Genomic DNA, 16247 nt, shown 5'->3' with positions numbered 1-16247 from the left:
GGTTGAACGGCCAACCAGTCAACTGGACACTTAGCATATTAGGCTTTTATTATATAGTATTGCTTGTCTTTTTGGTGTTAAGTTCTCTGAGTGCCAAAAAATAGAGGGTGTCCCAAAAAATGTATATACACTTTAACAGCTGATAGCTAATTTTTAAAATAAAATGTATTTTAAAAACACTGCCTTTATAATTATCCAAAGTATGTGTATACATTTTGGGACACCCTATATTTTTTATATTAACCCCTTTTGTATATATCTTTGGGGAATGTCTTCTCCCATTTAATTTTGTTAATGATTTCCTCTGCTTTGCAAAAATAAGTTTATTTATAATGAGACCCTTCAGCTTTTTTTGGGTAGATGAAAAAGGAGCTTTTAAAACTGTTGAATACTAGTATGTTTCAGGGCACAGGAATGAAGACTCTTGAGCCAGGAACAGGAGAGATCGGCCACACCCTCCAAAAGGAGTACCTTCACTCAGCTATAAAAGCACCTTTCAGATAGGAAAGACACAATCTGTCCTTATGCAGGTAGTTTCTTGGGGATGAGCAGAAATAATTTTCAGTGTTTCTTGTGGTAATGTTGCATTAATTTCTGTGTATGAGAGTGTAAGGGATGTAATATGCAAGATCATATATTAGGAAAGCTAGTATTTTGTTTACTATGTTTCTGTTTCTTTAAAAATTTGTGAACCCTAATAGGGAGAAAATAGGGAGAATGACTCTCAGTGACATGCCAACTATGTGGCCACATATGTCTGCCACAAGATGACTGGGTGGGAAGTTACAGCCATTAAAATTAAATGTTTGCTAATAATATTCAGTGAGATCTCAGGGACACAATGGGAAAAAGGGTCTTTGTTTTGGTTTGGATGATTAACTTTAATGAATGTTAATTAATTAATGTTAAAGGTGTTTTACTACATTACTTGAATGCCCTCATCAATGAAAATGTAGAATGGAAAGCAAGAGTTTTATTTCATAAAAAAAAAGATTATAATCATAGATGTAAAACCAGTACACATGTCAGATAAATTAAAAATGTAGCATCCCATATTTGCTAAAAGGTAATCTCTAGAGAAATCAAAATGTGTAAAATACTAACTGATAATGTTAATTTTCTTTTTTGTAAAAATGTGATTGACTTTCTTCCTCAGTATAAATGCAATTATCATATTTATCTTAACATTTACTTTACACTTTTCTATATGCTTAATAGCTATATACATAGTAATCTGTGAGTTGTGACTCAATTCTATATCCTGTTGACTTGTTTTATATTGATTGTGAGGTTTCCTTCTAAGAGTTAACCTATAATAATAAAAGTGTAATGTGCTAATTAGATTGGACGTCCTTCTGGAGGAAGCTGGGGCTGCGAGGGAAGCCCAGGTCCCGGGTGCCAGAGGGAAGGAGGGGCTGGCAGCCGGTGGAAGGAAGACCTACTCTTGCATGAATTTCATGCATCGGGCCGCTAGTTATTCTATGAAAAGATAAACCTTCTTGGACTTTAGGGAAGAAACCAGAGGATGCTAATACAGAAAATCAGTTTTTATTCCTCTAAGTGAATTCTAGTTGCTTCTGAGGGGTATAGATTTCAATGTTTTGTCTTGGGCTTTGGTGCAATTATCTCTATGGTGCCACACGAAATTCCCAATGCAAACAAATGAGGTTGTTAACTTCAGCAGGAAAAAAAAAAGAAACAGGTCAATGTTCAGAGCACTAGTCCCCATCGTCTCTCATGACTTCAGACTGCAGTGCAAAATACAAGTTGTCAAGGTTCTTCAAATTTCATGTTTTAGAAAAGAATGAAATTCTGAAACAATTATTTATTAATTCATTTTATTAAATTTTTTAGATCTTCTTAGGTAGCTCTCTATAGTTGTTTTATTCAATAGTTTAGATATAAATACTTTTCTTACCTATGATTATTAAAAATCCTAATTTAATCAACTAACTTTTATGAAGTGTGAGCATGATTAATTGCATTTTGTCAGCACCAGGTTACTTTGCAAAAATGTGTTTAGACTTCTCAGCCAGACAGCTGTTCTCTTTGCACTGTATTTTTAAGTAAAACACTTGAGGCAGGGTGACATCATTCAAGCCATATTTAAACAGAAGAGAGAGTTCCCAATGTTAGAATTTTTAGATCCATCATTTAACTTTAGATGATGCAGAAAGCACAGGTATTTTATTTTTGTCTTAAATGTAAAATACATGAAATATAAAAACAATCACAGTCATGCTGAGTATAATGCAGTCTTCTAAATGGTGGCTCAGGCACACAATAATTAAACTAATAGACAATTAAAGCTGTGTCTACACTGATCAGCTTATTTAAAAAACAGGGTAGAATTCTCTCTCTCTGCCTCTCAACTTCTCTTTCTTCCTCTTTGTCTCCATTCTGTGAACTAAGTCACTGCTCAAGAAAAGTCCTTTTTTCTGAGGCATAGTAAGAGATATTGTTCAAAGACTACACAAGAATGCTAAAACTTCATTTCCAAACTGTCTTCTATGGGAGGAATCAATATGACAACTTATTAGATAATCATATAATAATACAGACAAATATTCATTTGTTTAACTTGTTTATTATAAACCAGCAAGTTTTCTACTGATAGAAATAGCCTGGTCAAAATATAGATAAGGAGCCAAAACCGGTTTGGCTCAGTGGATAGAGCGTCAGCCTGCATACTGAAAGGTCCCAGGTTCGATTCCGGTCAAGTGCATGTATCTTGGTTGTGGGCACATCCCCAGTGGGAGGTGTGCAGGAGGCAGCTGATCGATGTTTCTCTCTCATTGATGTTTCTAACTCTCTATCTCTTTCCCTTCCTCTCTGTAAAAAATCAATAAAATATATTTAAAAAAATATATAGATAAGGCTAAAAACAACCTGATGTCCATCGATACTGGAATATTTACATAAATTATGAAGCACCCATATAATTCATCAATGAAACAATAATTTTGGCATTCATATACTGACATCAAATTGCATTTTTAAAAATAAAAAAGTTAATAGAATGTTATGCTGCTGTAAAAAAGAAGAAATTCTTACCATTTGCAACAGCATGGTTGGAACTGGAGAGCATTATGCTAAATGAAATAAGCCAGTCAGAGAAAGATAAGTATCACATGATCTCACTCATTTGTGGAATATAATGAATAACATAAACTGATGAACAAAAACAGATCAAGAGACACAGAAGCATCGATCAGACAATCAAAACTCAGAGGGAAGGTAGGGGAGAGTGGGGGTAAGGGAGAGATCAACCAAAGGACTTGTATGCATGCATATAAACCTAACCAATGGACACAGACAACAGGGGGGTGAGGGCATGAGTGGGGGGTGGGAAGGATAAGGACACATATGTAATACCTTAATCAATAAAAAAAATAAAAAGCCAAAAAACCTGTGGTACATCTACGCAGTGGAATACTACACTGCTATAAAAAAGAAGGAACTTTGCCGAGACCGGTTTGGCTCAGTGGATAGAGCGTCGGCCTGCGGACTGAAGGGTCCCGGGTTCGATTCCGGTCAAGGGCATGTACCTTGGTTGCGGGCACATCCCCAGTGGGAGGTGTGCAGGAGGCAGCTGATCGATGTTTCTCTCTCATCGATGTTTCTAGCTCTCTATCCCTCTCCCTTCCTCTCTGTGAAATATCAATAAAATATATTTAAAAAAAAAAAAAAAAAAAAAAAAGAAGGAACTTTTACCACTTGCAATAGCATGGATGGAACTGGAGAACATTATGCTAAGTGAAATAAGCCAGTTGGAGAAAGATAAATATCACATGATCTCACTCATTTGTGCAATATAATGATCAACATAATTTGATGAATAGGAATAGATCCAGAGACAAATGGCAGGGGAGGTGGGGGGGGGGGGGTTAGAGAGCAACCAAAGGACTTGTATGCGTGCATATTAGCATAACCAATGGACACAGACACTGGGGCAGTGGGGGCTTGTCCGGGGTGGGAATGGCTTGGGGGTAGGTGTCAGTTGGGAAAAAAGGAGACATACGTAAAACTTTAGACAATAAATAATTTAAAAAAAATAAAAATAAAAAAAGTTAAGAAAAGAAACAAGTATTAGAACACTTGATAAAATAAAACAAAACTCATTATTCAGGCTTGTGAGGGTTTATGCTAAATTGTGAAACATACAATCCTGTCATTGAAGAAAGAGTGAAGTTCTGACATTTGTCTTTACTGTTTTAGTTTTACCTTTTTCAAGAATATTATTGAAAATATGTATCAATAAAAATTCACATCAGAACTATACCTGCTTGACAGTTGCAACTATCAATTGCTACAGATACCAAAGTTCAACAAAAATCAAAAGTTTTCTAGGAAAAGTATTTGGCTATATGGAATTTACAAAAAAAGTTTTATATACATGTTATTCATACTGGTAAAATTTATAATTTGTAGATATAGATTTAATGTGCCTCCTATACCTTCTTATAAAAATTCAGAATTCACACAACCTAAATTATGGTGTAATGCCCCAAACAGTTTATTTTTCTCAATAATCTTAATTGTAATTTTGTGTGTGTTTTTAGAACTGACGTTTTATTTATATTCAGTTTCTCATCACAAAACCAGACTCACTGCAAAAGGAATTTTAAATGTCTAACTCATCTTTAAAGTGCTATGACTCAAAGTACCTGCAGAGGTATTTGCTAAGATTGGTTAACTCAACTGTATTCTATTCCTCTAACCTCAAGCATAAGAAAAATCCAGTGTTAGGAGCATGAAGCAAATTTTCTATAAAGTGCATGAGTACTTGTTACAATCTAACTTGATTCTTCTTCCCCCATCAACAAATTTTATAAAAAAAAAAAAAAAAAGATTCTTAGTTATTTCTAGGTGTACCAGTTAATAATACAGATTTTTTTCAATAGATGGAGTTACACCATATGTTAATATATATGCGATTTGATATGTATGTTATTTTGTTGTATTGACAACAAGCTTCAAAACTTCATATGTCAAATTTCTGAAGGTGTTAACACCATAGATATTTTTACAATTAAAAATGTTGAATTTTGTGCCAAAAAAGAGCATTTGCAGGAAGTTTTAATTCATTACTTTATTTTGAAAAAAAGTGTGCTGAATATTTCGGGAAGCTTATGGTGAACATGCTCCATCTCAAGATACTTGTGAACGCTGGTTTAAATGCTTTAAAAGTGATGATTTCAATGTGAAAGACAAAGAATGTCCAGGTCAACCGAAAAAGTTTGAAGACCAACAATTACAAGCATTATTGGATGAAGATGCAGGTCAAACTCAAAAACAACTTGCAGGAAGATTAAACGTTGCTCAGCAAACACTTTTGGATCATTTACAAACAATGGGAAAGATTTTAAAGGAAGGAAAATGGGTGCCACATCAACTGAACGAAAAACAAATGGAAAACTGAAGTCATCAGTAAAGTGTTGCCAAATAATAACAACATCAAAAACCAAGCTGAATTCTGGCGAATTTCTAGTCTGTAAAATCTATGTCATATTTTATTAGGTAGTTGAATTCAGACATTTTGAGCATGTCTGTACCAAATATTACATCTGGGACTCTGCTATAAACTTTCTATTAACATAACTCATCCTATCTAATAAAAGAGTAATATGCAAATTGACTGTCACTCCAAGACACAAGATGGCCAGCCCCATGTGGTCAAAAATGGATGCCCCCATGTGGACACAAGATGGCCACCACAAGATGGCCTGCAGGGGAGGGCAGTTGTGGGCAGTTAGGGGTGACCAGGCCAGCAGATGAGGGCAGTTGGTGGAGACCAGGCCAGCAAAGGAGGGCAGTTGAGGGGGGGCCATGTCTTCAAGGGAAGGCAGCTGGAGGGGAATCAGGCCTGCAGGGGAGGGCAGTTGGGGGGAACATGCCTGCAGGGGAGGGCAGTTAGGGGCAATTGGGCTGACCGGGAAGCAGTTAGGCATCGATCAGGCTGGCCGGGGAGTGCTTAGGGGGTGATCAGGTTGGCAGGCAGAAGCAGTTAGGGGCAATCAGACAGAGGCAGGCAAACGGTTGGGAACCAGCAGCCCAGTGGGATTTGGCCTAAACGGGCAGGCGGTCAGACATCCCTAAAGGGGTCCCAGATTGGAGAGGGTGCAGGCTGGGCTGAGGGACACCCCTCTCCCCAAGCACAAATTTCATGCACCGGGCCTCTAGTATTAGCTATAATTAATTATAGCCATACCTATGTTTCACTCTTTCTTAGCACATTGCTAGACTATAGTCCTCTGCATTTAATTGGAGCCATGTATTTACACTTCATGTTCTCAGAGCTGTCATATCTGTAGGCAAGTGTTCAAACACTGAGAACTCACATTTAAAGAGATGTGAAGTATGTAAGGTAGTGTTAAAGACTTATAATTCATGCTAAAAGAGCTGGTGTATATGTGTGGATGTGGTTTGAACACTTATAATTCACACAGACAGAGCTGTGAAGGGTTTAGGAATGTGACTTTCAAAAGGGGAAAGTGAGTGGATGCATTGTCTCATCAGCACATGGAGTGAAAAGAAGTAAGGACGTAAAGCTAATCTTTGAGGAACTCTGAACAGATTATAAGTAAGCCTACAAAGATGATCCAAATTCAGTGGCCAGTGGGGGCAAAACCAGAAGAGAAGGGAATCACAGAACTCTGAGTAGGGAATGTTTGAAAAAGAGAGGTGTCAACATGTTAATACTGCTTAGAAGTCAAATAAGATTAAGTCTGAAAAATTCCCATTAAAAATGGCAAAAGATTCAGATTTAATTGGGAAAATCCAGCTTTACATCTATATAAACCTTATTGCCGAGCCGGGTTATTAATTATTTCCTTTCTATTTTTAACAGCGACAAATTTAGATGATGCATCTTAGAATCAGTGTAGTTATCACTGACCTTAGTGAGAAGTTCTCTGGCTTTGTAATAGGACAGAAAGCCCAATTTGTATAGTGTGTCAAGTGAGTGGGAATTGAGAAAAAGGAGATAATTTTTAAGTATGAAATTAACCCTTACATTATTGTGAAAGAGAGATGGATTAGTACATTGCACTAGGGAGATAACATCATGAACCCTTTATTTCACTGGGATAAAGTAGTTTTAAGCTTCTAGAATATTACTGTCTTGCTAAATATTTCTTCCGATCATTGGTTCTTTCCCCTGTGCTTTTCCCATCTCTCAGGAGTACAAGCAGTCTTCTTTATTCTTGATAAGGAAGGGTAGCTGTATTTTAATTTTTACCTACTCTTTTGGCACTTGCTAACATTCATACTTATATTTTTACCTTTTTTTCAAATTTTATTAAGATTTTTCTGAAACAAAGTTCATTTCTTTAGTTATTAAATGATACTTTTTTGTAATCACACACTGTATTCCCTCATTCTGTTTTTTTTTTTTTAATATATTTTATTGATTTTTTACAGAAAGGAAGGGAGAGGGATAGAGAGTTAGAAACATCGATGAGAGGAAAACATTGATCAGCTGCCTCTTGCACACCCCCTACTGGGGATGTGCCCGCAACCAAGGTACATGCCCTTGACTGGAATCGAACCTGGGACCTTTCAGTCTGCAGGCCGGCACTCTATCCACTGAGCCAAACCGGTCAGGGCTGTATTCCCTCACTCTTATTGGAAACTTTAAAATGTAAAAAACATGGTATTTTTTCCTAATGTAACTTAGAGGTTTATTTATAATAAACCAACTCTCTCTCTCTCTCTCTCTCTCTCTCTCTCTCTCTATATATATATATATATATATATATATATATATATGTGTGTGTGTGTGTGTGTGTGTGTGTGTATATATATATATATGTATATATAATATATATTAAGCCAACTCTCTATATATTATATATACACATATATGTGAACACACACACACACACACACATATATATATATATATATATATATATATATATATATATATATATATATACATACACACTAGAGGCCTGGTGCACAAAATTCATGCACAGGGGGTGTTTCCCTCAGCCCAGCCTGCACTCTCTCCAATCTGGGACATCCCTCTCACAATCCAGGACTGCTGGCTCCCAACTGCTCGCCTACCTGCCTTCCTGATTGTCCCTAACTGCTTCTGCCTGCCAGCCTGATCACCCCCTAACCACTCCCCTGCCAGCCGGATTGATACCTAACTGCTCCCCTGCCAGCCTGATTGATGCCTAAATGCTCCCCTGCCAGCCTGTTTGCCCCTAACTGCTCTCCATTGCAGGCCTGGTCACCCCTAACTGCCCTCCCCTGCAGGCCTGATTGCCCACAACTGCCCTCCCTTGCAGGCCTGGTCCCTCCCAACTGCCCTCCCCTCTTGGCCATCTTGTGGTGGCCATCTTGTGTTCACATGGGGGCAGGATCTTTGACCACATGGGGGCAGCCATCCTGTGTATTGGAGTGATGGTCAATCTGCATATTACTCTTTTATTAGATAGGATAGAGGTCTGGTGCACGGGTTGGGACCAGCTGGTTTGCCCTGAAGGGTGTCCCAGATCAGGGTGGGGGTTCCCTTGGGGTGTGGGGCGGCCTGGGCAAGGGGCCTGTGGTGGTTTGCAGGCCGGCCACTCCCCCTGGTGACCCAAGCGGAGGCCCTGGTATCTGGGATTTATTTATCTTCTACAATTGAAACTTTGTAGCCTGGAGCAGAGCCAAGCCTCTGCTTGCTCTGAGGCAGCAGCCATTTTTGTTGGGATTTATGTATTTTCTATAATTGAAACTTTGTAGCCTTAAGCAGAGGCCTGGGCTGGCCAGGGCTACAGAAACTTGGCTTCCTCCATCACCACGGGCAACCCTAGCCTCCTGCTTTTTCCAGCTCCGTGGCTGCCTCCATTTCTGTTTGGATTTATGTATCTTCTATCATAGAAACTTTGTAGCCTTGAGTGGAGGCCTAGGCCGGCAAGGGCAGGCGGAAAGCTTGGCTTCCTCCATTGCCGGGGAAACCCAAGCCTCCCTCCTGCTCTCTGAGGCCGTAGCCATCTTGGTTGGGTTTATTTGCATATTCGCTCTTGATTGGCTGGTGGGTGTGGCATGTGGGCGTTGCTTGGAGTAGCAGAGTGATGGTTAATTTGCATATTACTCTTTTATTAGATAGGATATATATATATATATATATATATATCCTATCTAATAAAAGAGTAATATGCAAATTAACCATTTTTAGGAAAATATATATATATATATATATATATATATATATATATATATATATTTTCCTAAAAATTCTAACAGAATAAAAATTTCAGATAACAGTAAATAATAGAACCCAGTGTTTGTGTTACAAATGAAACTACTGTTTCTATATAGGTGAATTATATTTGGTAGGTTTTTTAGATCCAAAGAACTGATTCATGCCCTAGCTCCTCCCCATCTATGACAATTCCTCATTCTATTTCAAAGTCCATTTGGGAAGTCTAGCTCCCCAGTGACTGAACAAAATTATATTTAAAAAAAACACAAAAATGGATTGTTTTTGAAGACTTAAATAATATCAGCAGAACATACTCCTTCAAGAGGACTGTAAGGAAGACTACTATGTGTTATCATATCATAATATAATGTGCTGTTTTGTATTTTTATAATGCAAAGCCAATTATAACTATCAAGAAGTAAAACAATGAACTTACATTAGCCACTGTGAACAAAGAGATATATCAGTAGTGTGTTCCTACTGCCCGTATCCTATATAATAAAGAGCTAATACGCTAATTAGAGCGAACAGCAGAACGACTGACCAGACGACCTTCCTTATGAAGCCAGGGCTGCAAGGGCTGGGGCAGCCATGGCTGTGAGGGCTGAGCCCCTTGCACGAATTTCATGCATGGCATCTCTAGTGATTAATATATTTATCTTTAGCAATAGCCACAACCTTCTTATTACCTTTAAGTCCAAACTTCTGAAATAGTATTTTTGCTCTGTTTAGTCTTCAAATTCAGAGCTCATAAATTGTAATAATTTGAAGTTAAGCAATTTATGATTGCTATTCACTTTCAGGTCTCTGTAGTGAGATTTGTTAATACAAATTTTCTATTTCATTACATGTGTAGGAAAATGTAATATGTTCAGTTCAATTGAATATGTTTAATTCAAAATTCTGAGTTAAAAATATAACCTTCCTCTTCAGTATTGCTTTCTGATTAACTGAGAAATTAACCCTTTATATATTTTGTGTTGAAATATTCCTATAAAAATCCCACTCCAAAATAAAGAATGCTAACTAACTTTATCAGATTACAAATAACTAACTAACTTTGAACTTACCATGGTAAGTTCACCACTATCAGGTTACAAATAAAAAATAATAATAAAATATAGCAGTTCTTACTTATGTATTTCAAATAGAATAAGAATTATAGGGTTGGGATTTGGAAACCACTATAGATTGTTACAGAACAGAAAAAGTTAGTCCACACAGAGCCAAACACTAAACATGGAGAATTTCAGTGGAGACATATTGGCTATTTTGTTATGTATGGTGTCATCCAAGAGAAAGAAAACTAATAATCAGAAACCCAAACTCCCTGATTTGGGTTTTGGGGTGGGTTTTTAAGGGTTTAGGGGGAACAGGTGTGTGGACGTGCTAGCAAGACAAGTTTTAATTGAAGGGCTTGGAATTTGGCCATTTATGGCAAGGGGCATCAACGCAGGATCTTTCTGGACAAAGGACCCTCGCTTCCGAAAGGGTTCTTTCCACCGTTCAGTCAGTTACATACAGGAGTGGGAGTGAGTCTTTGGCTCTACTACAGCAGAAGTCAAAGTGCTTTCTTCTGCACATGCTTGGACTGCATGACTTTCGGTTTTGGTCTGTTGTTTCTGAAAAGCAATTCAGCATCTCATTAAACCATTCTGAGCTGGTTTGCAGTTACATAATTACACTTTTGTCCATAACTGTGTGACACGTAAGCTAGACTTTAACCATTGCTTAGCCTCAGTGTCTTGATCTGCAGAATGTATGACTTCCTACAATCCAGGCAAAACAATTTACTGAAAAATGTTAGGAAAACATATTTTAATATTGTTATTATTGATCTGTGTATTTCCTATTGTGTAAAGCATTGCTATACTGCCATTTCATTGCAGTGTAAAGCGACCACATAATAAAATTTTTATTTTTAAAAGTACAATAAATGTGTCTAAATTAAGAAATATTATAAGCAAGAGACGATAATACTTGCAATGCTTATACAGCCTATGCCATGAAAGGCATTACTGTGCATGTTTCACATGTAATTACTTAACATTCAAAAAAATTCCCTAAGGCCAAAACCGGTTTGGCTCAGTGGATAGAGCGTCGGCCTGCGGACTGAAGGGTCCCAGGTTCGATTCCGGTCAAGGGCACGTACCTTGGTTGCGGGCACATCCCCAGTAGGAGGTGTGCAGGAGGCAGCTGATCGATGTTTCTCTCTCATCGATGTTTCTAGCTCTCTATCCCTCTTCCTTCCTCTCTGTGAAATATCAATAAAATATATTAAAAAAAAAAAAAAAAACAAAAAAATTCCCTAAGGTGGGTGTTTTTATCATCTTTGTTATACAAATGAAGAAACCAAGACAAGAAATGTTTAACTAATGTGTTCAAGCTTAAAGGACTAGCAATTATAAAAAACAGTAGGCTAAACCCAAATTCTGTGCTCTAGGTGACATTCCACTCCCCCTATTTAGTAGTACTACTGGTTGTCCTACTTGTAAAAATAGTTAAGGCCCAGAAAAAATGATTATAGATATTTTCTACCTTTTTGCTGCCCAATGGAGGGTGAATTAAACTATTTAAAGCAATTTTTTTTGCCTGAATGAGTATTTTGTTTCACATACACAACTCCATTTTTAAAAGTTTCATAAATATATAATTGTTAAAAAATAAAATATTTTTAAATGTTGGTTTATTTGATCTAGTAACTGGAAACATCATATTTTAGTTGTATGCTGAATTACATTCTCAATGTGTATATAGCCTATTGGAAATACAATTTGCTATGATAATTAAACATTAATTCTAACTTTTATAACAGATCATAATATAATTTTCCTACAGATAGGATCTTAAGACTAATTTGAAAAACTATTCTGATTTTACTAAAATAAGTAATTCATGAGAAAATACGTTGCATTATGAACCAATCTTACTTTTTTTCTGACATACTTGTATTTACATCTACTGTTTTATAATATAAAGAGAAGCAATTTGCAAGGGTAGGAAACTGGCAATAAATTCTTTTCCACAGAATGGAAGCACCAAATGTGCCATTTAAATATTGCATTAACATTTTATGAACTGGGACTAAGCCAAGTATTGTCTGCCAGTCATAACAAAGGAAAAAGGCCAATACTCATTTTCCCTTTCAAGTTTTGTTTTTATTTGCCCATTGTATGCTGGATTTGAGAAAACATGCATTTAAGGAATTTGTTAGCTCATTAAGCATAGACTGTCATTGTAAATCAGATTCAGAAAACTTTCAATATAAATAAAATCCTTTGAGCCACAGTTATATTACAACCCTAGGAAATTTGTTTTATATTATGTATACTTCTTTGTTTTCAATACAAATATAAAATGCTATTTTAATTTTAATTCATGGCAATACTCTGTTTCCAATACCTTAGCATGATTTGAGCAAAGATATTTGCTTTTTATTTTAGAACACCAAAACATCTGAGTGCAAAAATGCCTCTAACTGTAACTAGTCTGCTAAAAGTTCATGCTAAGAAATTTAGACTTCAGTACCTTCTGTTGTAGAAATAATTTCTTCAAGTCATAAATGAGAAATTTAGTGTAAAATTAACCTGTATAAAACACTTTATAAATTTTATTTTTCAATTACAGCTTATATTCAATATTATTTTGTATTAGTTTTAGGTGTACAGTATAGTGGTTAGACAATCATATACTTTACAAAGTGGTCCTCTTGGTATTTCAAGTACCAACCTGGTACCATACATAATTATTACAACATTATTGACTATATTTCCTATGCTGTGTTTACATCCCCACAACTACTGTGTAACTACCAATTTGTACTTCTTAATCCCTTCACATTTTTCACCCGGTTTCCAACCCCCCTTTCCTCTGGCAACCATCAGTCTGTTATCTGTATCTATGAGTCTGTTTTAATTTTGTTCATTCTTTTATTTGTTCTTTAGATTCCACATATAAGTGAAATAAATATATGTTATTTGTCTTTCTCTGTTACAGAAATATTTTATCATCGGTTGCTAACATGCAGGTGCTTTCCCTCCAAATATCATTTCTAACATTTTACATATTTTGAGTATTAATATATCAATTATTGAAATCTTATTATTAAACGAGGCATATTATTAGGCATGGTGAATACAATGGCTACTTAACGACAAATGTCAAGATCCTAAAAAACTAATCACTATTGTAAAACAACCACAATGATCACATCTGTGGACTTATGAGAGATATTGAGTGCTTTGGGAACATCCATGTTGAACACTCTTTGTCTATTTAGTCAGTGATATCATGTGTGCAACAGCATCAGTGGATTTGTTGACAATTTCCATGCATTATGCAAGTATACAAGTTATTTATTATTCCCTGTGTTAGGTATAATTCCAAGGTGACCCCTAATGACCTACACCCCATACAACCCACTTCCCTTTAGTGTGGGCATAACTTACTACTTTTTTCATAGTGTTTGGCAAAGTTGAAGGGACATGACTCCTGTAATGATTACATTATATGTCAAAAGTAAAGAGTTTTCTCAGCTGTAATTAAGATTCTTTAATCAGTTAACTCCAAGTAAATCAAAAGATAGGTTTCCCTGGTTGGATCTTATCTAACTTATGAGCCCTATGGAAGAGAGCGTAGACACCAGAGATGGAAAAAGTTTAGAGATTTTATTTTGCTGGCCTTGAAGGAGCATAACATGGTAAGTTCAATAGATGCAAGGAAATACATTTTGCCAACATTCATGTGATCTTGGAAGAAGACCTTGGATAGGATCATATTTCTAGTAGACACTTTGATTATAGAATTGTTAGACCCTGAGCAGAAGACCCAGTTAATCTGCTTCTGGACTCTTGATTATGAAATACTAAATGTATATTTGTATCCGCTAATTTTTTGGCAAATTTTATTAGGAAACGATAGAAAATGAACACACTCACTAAATATTTTTCAGTGTATATAGTAGACAAGATTGTGTACTGAAAATTATGAAGGAAGCAAAGTAAATAAGGCACAATATCTGACCAGGATGAGTTTATATTCTATTTGGAAAAATAATATACTATGTATAAATAATATAATTGAATAAATGGATAAAACAATAAAAATAAACCAATTGAAACGTAATATGGAAAATACTATAAAGTAATATAAATGAACTGGTTTAATAAATCACTAGAAAGAGGGATAATTTGGGCATCTTGGAAGATCAGATGAGGTTTATTTTCTCTAAGCTTTAAGAGAGAGATGGTGGATGGTATAAGGAAAGTCTGTGTAGGGGAAAGCAAAGCATTTCAGAAGGTCACAGTAAGTTGAAGAGAGGCTTACAGATGAGAAATCTTTTCTAATGTTTAAGTGAAATCTAATGTAATTAGATTATATTAATATACATGTAAGTAATAGAGGTTAATGCTGGAAAGGAGAAGGGACTAGGTCACTCAGATTCTTATGTCAAAGGCTAACACGGATAGCTTTTATTGCATGGGTAATTGGGCATGTTAGAGTTACTAGTCTCCAACATAAGTATCCTATTCCAGCAGAGCATCCCATGCTTTATTCTTGAAACTTCAATTATACTTACTTTAAGAGTTATATCCCTGCATTTTCCCTCTGATTATTGATATTCTCCTCATTTGTCAAGGTCACACTTCAAATATCCTATATAATAAGATAGGAATATGCTAATTAGCCCAGATATGCTAATTAGTCACGACCAGTCAGGCGCTGCCCAGGAGTAACCCCTGGCGGAAGTGGCCACCTGTGGGGGCTTGCGTGGGCCAGCGGCGCTGCCCAGCCTGGAGGCTGCCCTGGCCAGGGTTGCAAACAGGAATGCTGAGCTGCCTGGTCTAGGAGTGGCCTCCAGTGGAAGTGGCCACCTGCGAGGCCATCATGATCCTGTGATTCCGGTTCCTGGATGCCAGACGGAAACACCAGAACTTCAGCAAACAGGCCACCGAGGTCCTAAATGAGTATTTCTGTTCCTACCTGAGTAACACGTATCCCAGTGAGGAGGCTAAGGAGGAGCTCGCCAAGAAGTGTGGCATCACTTTCTCTCAGGTCTCCAACTGGTTAGGCAACAAGCAGATTCGCTATAAGAAAAATATCGGAAAATTTCAAGAGGAGGCAAACATCTATGCCGTCAAGACTGCATGTCTGTCAACCAGGGGGGCCACAGCTGCACCAGCTCCCCGACACCCCCTTCCTCTGCAGGCTCTGGTGGCTCTTTCAATCTTCCAGGATCCAGAGACATGTTTCTGGGGATGCCCGGGCTCAATAGAGATTCCTACTCTGCTTCCCAGGTGGAATCACTCCAACATTTGATGGGCCCAGGGGGCTACGGAGATAACCTCAGGGGAAGCCAGATGTACATCCCTCGGGAAATGAGGCCAAATGGCGCCTGGCAGGAGGCTGTGACCCCGTCCTCAACGATGTCCCCAATAGAAGGACCAGGGAGCGTTCATTCTGATGCTTCCAACTGATCTCACCCCTCAGGGCCACAGGGCGAGGGCTCATTAGGTAACTCTTGATGAGAGGACAAAAGCAACCAGAGGACAAGCCCCAGACACAGGAGAAGCACAAGATGGAGAGGGCAAATGGAGTTGCCCTACCTCAGCCGACTCAATGCTGGGGTTGCTGACTACATGGCAAGGAGAAGGGGGTCCCCTAAGGGGAAGGTGGGGTCTGTCTCCCCCTTTTTCCCTTCTTTTCAATCTTTTTCTCTCCCCATTTCTTACACAGAAACACATCCAGAACCATATCTTACAGATCCTCTCTCTCATAGACACATACACAACTATTCTGTTTCTCTCTCTCATAGATACATACACAACTATTGTTTCTCTATAGACACATATACATTCTCTCTCTCTCTCTCAGACACATATATGACTATTCTGTTTCTCTCTCTCTCTCTCTCTCTCTCTCTCTCTCTCTCTCTCTCTCTCTCTGGTTTCATCCATTCTCTCTCCCCCACCCCTTATCTGCTCTGGGATCTGTGGAGACACCAGCCTTGTCCTACCTACCAGAGATGCCAAGAATGGGAACACAACTT

General features: G+C 37.5%; 1 pseudogene across 1 annotated transcript; it reads left to right on the top strand.

Moving 5' to 3' along the window:
• Window positions 1-14443: 14443 nt before the first annotated feature.
• Window positions 14444-15675, top strand: LOC308244072 (pre-B-cell leukemia transcription factor 2-like; annotated as a pseudogene). The gene is made up of 2 exons: window positions 14444-14503; window positions 15047-15675. The product of its transcript is annotated as a pre-B-cell leukemia transcription factor 2-like (transcript).
• Window positions 15676-16247: the final 572 nt, after the last annotated feature.

Source organism: Plecotus auritus (genome assembly GCF_963455305.1).
Source record: "Plecotus auritus genome assembly, chromosome: 3".
Taxonomy (NCBI): Eukaryota; Metazoa; Chordata; class Mammalia; order Chiroptera; family Vespertilionidae; genus Plecotus; species Plecotus auritus.
Note: the sequence above shows the minus strand (reverse complement) of the source record. Positions and strands in the feature narration are given on the sequence as shown.